At 37.4% G+C, this 9455-nt stretch overlaps 1 protein-coding gene across 1 annotated transcript in view; it reads left to right on the forward strand.

Annotated features, from left to right (window-relative positions):
- The window catches only part of LOC113802470 (E3 ubiquitin-protein ligase ZNRF1), a gene marked incomplete in the record, with an annotated part of 199336 nt that extends 194352 nt beyond the window's left edge, over positions 1 to 4984 (forward strand). Inside the window, 1 exon segment of the mRNA XM_070123127.1 lies at positions 1 to 4984.
- Between the last annotated feature and the right edge of the window lie 4471 nt (positions 4985 to 9455).

Genomic DNA, 9455 nt, shown 5'->3' on the forward strand with positions numbered 1-9455 from the left:
GAGGAACTTTACTCCTGTCTATACTAACCTGTTACTTCTGATAGACTTACAAAGAAAAGAGAATTAAAATGACAGACTCTTACTCACTCATTTTGATGGTGATGAAAGTAACAAGGATCTTAAAGACATATTGTAATATGAGGAATAATTTCTTGTATTTACATATTCCATGTTTTTGATGTGGGATGCAGTTACAGTATGCTGAATATCAACTTCCTTTTTGAAGATGAGGATACTGCATTCAAGAGAGAGAGTGCAGTATTTAAAGACTTTATCTCCTGATCTGGATGATGGAGATTTGTGATTGGAACATCAGATATATCAGATTTAATAAATTTACAAGGAAGAGAACAAAGATGACTGTTTCTTCAATTTTCCTGAAGAAGATAAAGCTTTTCTAGAATATACTTCCAGATGAAGTCTTGTGTACATGTGGGAGACAATAATGGAAAATTGTGCAACCCATTTAAGAAAATTTTGTTGTTGTCTATCTCCGCAGTGGTTTAAGAGTGATCCTTGTTTAAAGTGCTTCTGTAACGGCCCCAGATTCTGTGGAGATGAAGAAAGTACAGTCTGAGAAAGTGAAAGGCTCCTCAAGATTATTCCCTTCCAATCGAATTTAATGTTAGTTTTTTCTTCATTTTACATGCTGTGGAGATTCAGCTGATTGATGGAGGCTGATCTCCAAGCAAAAATGCCTTAATGTAACTGAATGAAGTGAATAGTAACATAATTATTATATCATTTGTTTTGATTTTATAGAGATGACATCTCTTTATTTTTCATTGTGTAAAATGTATTTCAGGGTGTAGAGTTTGGCTGGCAATTGTATAGTACTTGTCACAATGGTTGTATAGACTGCTCAGGTAGTAGAACTAGTATACTGCCATAAACAGAATTGAGCCTCGATTAGTTGCGCTAAAGGCTTGGAATTGCTCATCGTACCTGCCATGGGTATGATTGCATTTTTGATACTTTGGCTATATAAGGATTTGGTAAGTTTTATGCATATACAAGGACCAAATTTACCTTCACAGCTACAATGTTATTTTTCAGCAAACCATGCAGTCATTGCTTATATGACTAACCACTAGCCAAACAAGAAGACAATATAGTTTTGTTTCTGTTGCACGACATGTGGAATTTGTCATGCTAGCCTCTTTTGCTAATCAACTTGGAACTTTGACCTTTTTTTTCCAACATGATTACAGGTTATTATTTCTAAGTCACCTTATATCCAGCATTCAGACCACTAGGAAGACTCCCAAATGCATTATTATCTTGATAATTTTTTATCCTTCAGCTTCATGACACTCTCCACATCCTTGATCTCTCGAAGTGGAGGTTAGAACAACAGAACATGTACACTGAATACCTTATGCTCGAACTGAAGAATTTGTCAACAGACTACTTGTACTAGGCTACTGCTCACGATGCTCCATGCATTGCATTATAGATATCTCCAGAAGAGTTCCTTTTTTGTGTATAAAACATTGCTGGTCATGTTCATTCTCATCATAAATTAGGCAAGTTTCTTATCCTTCCTCTTTGTTTAGAGAAATGATTACCTGAAATGCTCACAAATAGTGAACACCTCAACTCAATTATGTTAGTCTTGGTAGATTTAATTTTGATATTTTTTCTTGTATAGGGACACAATGATGCACACAGTTAAATACATGCCTTTTCTAAGTAATGGAAGTATTTATGTGTGTGAAGAGAATGGATCCTTCTCATCTAGTAAAGTTCTGAGGTGAGTTATAATTTGAAGCAGTTTGGGCAGGACTGGACCTCAGCATGGTTTCTTATTTCTGGCTCTTGGAAGACACTTGGGGAGGAGGGATTTGCCGAGAATTTTCAAGATTATTCTTAGACATGTTTGATTTTTTTCTGACATTCTTTTTATCTCTTCGGTGTTTGATTTTTTTCTTCTTCCTTTTTTCCTCTCAGATAGTTGATACCTAGGTTAAAAAGAGCATATATATGGCCTTGGAGGTGAAGCACACGAATATAGCACTTGATAAAATATACAAAGAACTTGTCCAGAAATTACTTTTAAATCTTTTAATGACTACTGAACAGTTGAAAGACCGGTTATGTTGTCTTGAATCTGATCAGGTAACCTTTGACCATGTTATTCTGAAGCTAAAGAACTGCGTGTCATTACAGAATGTATTGATATTGGCCGTGATATCAGACCGTACAGCATAATGCTGAAATTAGCAATTTTCACTACTGTATGGGCAAAGCTTGATGTAAATAGATTAGATATTTTGTAATCAAAACTAGCGGTAAAGTGTGTTGGCATATATGTTTGTGCGTATGCTTAAGTGTCTGTGAATGTTTATAAGATAAGATGTTTATTAAGAGAATTCATGTGAGTGAAGATGATTCAACTGATTTTGTGAAAGATGTGTGTAAGTGTATGTTAATGGGAAGTGAATGTCAAGTTTGTAAGAGAGAAAATGTGAAAGATTAGTTTGTAAGCTGGAAGAATAGGGAAATATTAAGTTTGTGAATTGTGAGGTTGGTGGATAAGTTAGTTAAGAAATAGCTAGGGGGAGGTAGGTTGTGGAAGAGGAAAAGGAAGAGAAAAGAATTTAGAATTATCAGACATAAAGAGAAATAAGGAGAAAAAGAGCTAGAGTGAGGGCTATATCGAGGGAGAGGAAAGGAGACACAAAAGAAGAAGGGCTGTAAAAGAGAGAGGGAATTAGAAAAGGAAGAGTGAGGGAATACTAACTATTGGGAGAGAAAGTATAGAGAAAAAAAAAGAAAGACAAAAAAAAGAGAGGAAAACAGCAAGAGGGGAGAGGATTATAGTGACAGGATGTAAAATGTATGAGTGAGCAAGAGAGAGTGCAAGCGAGACAGAAAGTGAGACAGAAGGAAAAGATGACATAAAAAATTATAGGCGCGTGCACGTATATATGTATAGGATTTGAACTTGTGATTCAGATAACAGAAGTGTAATGTTTGGGATGGGTAGATGGTAGTGCAGGTTTTATAAGAAGGCTCTAACAAGCATAGGCATGGTTTCCTTCGTCTTAGTAGTCCGGTGGTCACTTTAACTTTTTCTGCTGTCATAGTTATGTAGTGTCGGTAACTCAATAGAAAAGTTTATTTGACTCCAGTGATTCCATGGCCGAAGGTTGTAAATAACGGTTGTCACACATCTTTGGTCTCCCCTTCCCAGACATCCCCTCTGAAAGGAGTTCTTCGCTCCAAATGACCCTTTTTCTACTCTTCCTGTTTCTTATTTCTTTCACTGGGCTTCATATGCACACAGCTATTTATGACAGACCTCACTGATATTGCCATTTAAGATTCATTGTAGAGGGCAGGATTCAGTGCATGTTATTGCAAAAGGAAGTTGAAAGGTTGTTTGATGAGAGTATGTGAGTGTGAATGTGAGAGTGAGTGAGAGTAAGAGTAAGAGTAAGAGAGAGTTTATGTGTGTGTGTGTGTGTGTGTGTGTGTGTGTGTGTGTGTGTGTGTGTGTGTGTGTGTGTGTGTGTGTGTGTGTGTGTGTGTGTGTGTGTGTGTGTGTGAAAATATGTGCCAGAGAGACAGGAGTGAGTGAGTGAGTGAGTGAGTGAGTGAGTGAGTGAGTGAGTGAGTGAGTGAGTGAGTGAGTGAGTGAGAAAGAGAGAGAGAGAGAGAGAGAGAGTGAGTGAGTGAGTGAGTGAGTGAGTGAGTGAGTGAGTGAGTGAGTGGGTGGGTGGGTGGGTGGGTGGGTGGGTGAGTGAGTGAGTGAGTGACTTGCTAAAGTGAGTGTGAGTGAGAGTGAGAGTGTGTATATGAGTATGAATGTGTGTGTGTGAGAGAGTGAGAGTGAGAGTGTGAGTGTGAGTGTGAGTGTGAGTGTGAGTGTGAGTGTGAGTGTGAGTGTGAGTGAGTGTGTGTGTGTGTGTGTGTGTGTGTGTGTGTGTGTGTGAGTGTGAGTGTGAGTGTGTGTGCGTGTGCGTGTGCGTGTGCGTGTGCGTGTGCGTGTGCGTGTGCGTGTGCGTGTGCGTGTGCGTGTGTGTGCGTGCGTGCGCGTGTGTGTGCGTGCGTGTGTGTGTGTGTGTGTGTGTGTGTGTGTGTGTGTGTGTGTGTGTGTGTGTGTGTGTGTGTGTATGTGTGTGTGTGTGTGTGTGTGTGTGTGTGAGATAGAGGGAAAAATTGCAAGAAAGAGAGAAGGATACTCTGATTCATATGTATCTTGATTAGCACAGAAGTTGCCCCCCTACCTGCTGACCATCCAGGAAGTTTCCTTCTACAGGTGTACCATATTGATAGTGGTCTCTAACATGTTCTTGTAGCTCTTCGTGGGTGTGATTCAGAAAGGTCTCAAACAAGATGGACAGGAAATGGGCATTAACCATATTGGTTGAAAGAAAGATTTTTTTCTCCTTTTTTTTCCCCTTTTTCTTGACACTTTCAACAGTCAGTAAACACTTGATTGCCCAGTCTTGGCTTTTTTACAGAGAAGCTATTTTGAACACACCCAGTCTCTGCTTTTAACTAACTTGCAGCAGCATTGGTGAGTTGTGTTGACTACCACATTCCCATGGGGTCACGATTCTAATTTCTGTAGTCAATCGCCCATGGAGTCATATTCTGGTGTAACGTAGCAACAAGACTACGCTACCACATCTCTTATCATGTTGTTTTCCTACTTTGCATGGATCCAATTTCACATGTGTATCATTGTATAGGTCCAGAGTATTTTATTACCCTACTCAGATGTACTGTATATTACACTAAAGGTGCAATGATTTGATATATGTTGTAGTTTTGTATATATATTCTATATATTAGTGATATTAATCAAAGAAATTGGCTGTCATCATGGCGTCTGATGCAAAACAGATTAAAAACTGTTAGTGAGAAATTTTGAAGAAAACGGAAATGTGATTTATTCTTTTAGTTGAAATAAAATTTTGTACACCGCTGTGTTGCCCAAAATTATGTATAATAATAAAGGCTGATGAATGTGGAATATTGTTTTAGATATCCTAATATAAATGTTTTGATTATTCTTTGTTAGATTTCCAAGGGCATAGTATGCATTTTTTTTCATGTATACACTGTTTTTGTTTAAGAAAACACAGCTATAAAGTATGAATTTTTTAATAATGTCATTTTTAAATTAATTTATGCTGTGTTATCCCTTGTTTTCTAAATTTCAGTCTGAAATGTATTGTACAGCACTTACACAAAAACTTATATTTCTGTTTCCACAAAACATTATTCATACAGCAAACATCCAACTACCGCAATTTGGTGCCACCAAATTGGGGTAGTGATTGATGTGTTTGTCTCGTGAATTCGTTCACATTTGAACATGTGCTCTGACTACATACAAACATGGTCCTGGTTCTGCAATATGTCCCTATTTGGGTATATTGCTTCTTGCCTTAGATACCAAAGCATACATCCTTTTCACTCACTTGAGTCCATCTCTCATCATATATTTTGATATAGCAGGTGGTCATGATATTATCCCTCGTCAGTTTTAAAGAAAAATTTATATGTGAGGTTATATTACACCAACAGAAAAACTGTTTGGTGATAGTCAAAACTAGTGCAATTACAACTAGTATCTGATGCGGCAAAATGTTTTACCATTTAAGCAATTATAGCTACTTTTTAGGATTCTCTTCTGAAGTCTTTTCTGTATTGGATGTGGATCTACTGCATCATAGTTGGAGGTGAAATGATACAGCTCTTCCCCACCCCTGTGAAGGTATTCTCCCATGATGACCTCATAAAATACCTGTTCTCCTATGCATATATATCTCTGCTATTACCTATGTGCAATTTCTGAACGGAACGAATTGAAGCAGCAAGTCCTTGGGGTGTCCTCTTTTCTTGGTACTAAATGTTGCACTTGTTTAAAGAAAGGCCAACTGAACACAATTTAGTTGTTTAGTCCGCACATGGAATGTACCTCGAACAGTTCCAGTTGAAATCACCGCAAATAATAAAATAAATTCAATCTTTTAGTTACAGTAAATATAGTCTGAATAAATTATTTGTTTCTTAAACACGCACTACTAAATGACAATGAAAATCACCTTTACGAAAATTAAGTATTTTACCTCTGTACCCACAATCTACGCTGAAGCATACTTCATCTAACAGGCTAATGGTTGAGGAATAACCTTGATTTCTCTTGAGCCTGGACTAAGGTGTGAGTAACAACTTAAGACCAACAGGAAATCTAAAAAAAAAAAAAAAAAGCCCCAGCCAGGGAACGAAATGACTGAGGCGCACTTGATGAGCAGCATAAAAGGGACTTCTCAAGCAAGAAGAAAGTGGGGGGGGGAGGGGAGTAGTGAGTAGTTGCCTGACTATGACGTCATCTCTACTTACCCTTGTGCCGCCAGTTATGCCCGCTTGTGTGCACAGGCCTTACACAACAAGAAAACACTGAAACATTATCAGATTTTTGAAAGAGGTCCAGCGTTTAGCTTACCTGTTTTTCTTCTGTTCCCATTTCCAACAAAAGTAAATCCAGAGAGGATTGAACAAATAGCTGCTAATATATCAAGTCACTGATTATGTGGCGTTTCTGTATATAAACACGTCCTTTCAACTCCAAAGATTTTACTAATAAAAAAAGATGAAATAGCTAAAAAGAAACCAAAAAGTTAAAGCTCTCATTTCCGCCGACAAAAACTGCCGTGCTACACTTTCCAACGACTCCGCCCAAATTTATGGGTGCGGAGTCATATATAAAAAACTTCCTGTATGCATAGATATACATATGTATGTCTCTCTCTCTCTCCCTCTCTCTCTCTCTCTCTCTCTCTCTCTCTCTCTCTCACATATACATGTATATATGTATATATATATATATATATATATATATATATATATATATATATATATATATATATATATATACATATATATACATATATACACACACACACACACACACACACACACACACACACACATATATATATATATATATATATATATATATATATATATAATATATATAATATATATTTATATATATAATATATATTTATATATACATATACATATATATATATATATATATATATATATATATATATATATATACATATATATATATGTATGTATCTATGTATATATATGTATATGTATATGTATATGTATATGTATATGTATATGTATATGTATATGTATATGTATATGTATATGTATATGTATATGTATATGTATATGTATATGTATATGTATATGTATATATATATATATATATATATATATATATATATATAAATATATATATATATATATAATATGCGCGGTGTTATTCAAGCGAGAGTCAAGTGCGGAGCTTTTCGCCGGGCTCTTGGACACGTCAGGTCCTAGACGAAGATGAGGCCAGGCGAACCGCGCATTAAAGACATCGCCGATACGCCAAAGATCGCTCGGGCCTCATGGCGGTGGTAGATGAACAAAAGTGCCAACCCGTTGGAGTTTTCTCATTACCTATCTGACGTCATTGTTTTCAGAGATTCTGATTGGTCGGTGAGTGTGCTGCCAAGGGTAAGAGAGAGTATCGAAAAACTATCGGTAAGGACAATCACGAACAGTCGAGAGAGGAGAGGAAGGGTGGATCGAGGGTGAGAGGGAGAGAGCAAGAGAGAGGTAGCTGGTGATAAGAACTACACGTAGCAGATTACTCCATGCAGTGTATATACACTGGGCTTTAAAATGAATTACAAACCTAATTATTATTGTGCTCGTAACGTTTGAAAATACTGCTTAAAATGTATTGTAGATAAGAGCAGTTGTTACATTTCATTATCATATGATAATAATTGTGATGAAAGTAAGCATATAGTTATCAAAGATATAGAATATAAAAAAATCCTATCTTTTCCTAGTTCGTAACACTTATCTCTTAATTCAGCAGCAATCACATAAAACTTTGTTATTTTTATTTATTTGTGATGTGTCATTTTCCCGGCCTGGGTGAAAGACAATATGCAGTAATTTCTGATCTTCATGATTATTGTGCTAAGAGTACCTTCGTGGGGAAAAGTTTTGCTGGTAGATTAATAAGTTACCTAAAGTAGGAAATTAATAAAATGTGATCTACCCGGAAGATATAGGAAAATTCAAGTGCAATATATACCTAATAGATACCAGGGAAGTAATTTAACCTGGCAACAGGCTCTCACACACACATACACTAGCGACATTGGAAATGCACCAAAGTGCTCTATTACTCTTAATATCATTATCTTCAATTATTCATTTATTTACTTAGGTAAATTTGTAAATGCAACCCCACACCATTTTTGGGGTGAATAGAATAATTTTCGTCGCAATTCGAACGAATCTAGCACTTATTTCCTTCGCCAAGCATGACTACGATATCGGTCCCGATAGCTGGGAGGGTATGATAGGCCTACATATTAAGAAATATCAAGATATATCGGTAGAATACTATCATAGTATATTAACACAATTCCGGGTTGTATAGAGGGTTCCACCCCCTTAAATCCCCTTTCAACGGGGGTTGCCGCCCGCCCCCACCTCCTGCCTGGTCTACAAAATATTCACCTCGTATGTTCAGGCAGGAAAGAGCCCGGGCAAACCTGGTATCTGACACGTTTTCAGTAGATATTGCACCCTTATACCCCCTTTCAGGAGGGGCTGCCGCCCCCTGCCCCTGCCTGGTCTGCGAAACCTTCACCTCGTATGTTCCGGCAGGAGAGAGCCCAGACCCAGGAACAGTTTTGACCTCATCTTAACTTCAGCCTTAACTCTAGACGGGCCAGGCTGCGGGTCACTGGGATCGACCGGGTATTCCAGGTCGTTGTTCGCGGGAATTGCGATCGCTTACAGCAAACTTACACTGCTTTCTTCGTTTTTGAACCCTTTTCCATGCACCACAAACCCACTAGTGTCTGTCATTTCTGTAATGACATGATATCTTACAGTGCAGGAATTGTACTTCCACTGGCAGTGCACCGTGATCTCATAGATTTAGTAAGCTTCATATTTTGTTGATATTTCGCGATGAAATCTCAACCTACACACTGGAACTGATTTGAATTTGAAAGGGCTTCTCCTAAGCCCAGATTCTATTGTCACGTAATGATCTATTCCATATCTGTTTGGTTCTATTGTCTATGTTCACTTCACGTTCACGCCCAAATTTTATTAGCTCATTTGATTTATCTGCATACGTCATCCACTACAAATCCGTCCGATTTCCTGTCGCTCTTAAAGGGCATGTGTGAAGTAACAACTGAAAATTTCAAAGAGGGAGAATTAGCTCGCAAACCATCTCTCTAATATGAATAAAATAGGTAATCTGAAAATAATTCCCCAAAATTGATTTATTTCGATTTTCTGACGTCAATTTATATTTTCCCGCGAAAATCCGGAACCCGGATGTGTGACGTCAATTCCTGAACGCGATCACAGCATTCGCTGCATTCAATACATTATTC

The sequence above is a fragment of the Penaeus vannamei genome, chromosome 1, assembly GCF_042767895.1.
Source record: "Penaeus vannamei isolate JL-2024 chromosome 1, ASM4276789v1, whole genome shotgun sequence".
Lineage (NCBI taxonomy): Eukaryota > Metazoa > Arthropoda > Malacostraca > Decapoda > Penaeidae > Penaeus > Penaeus vannamei.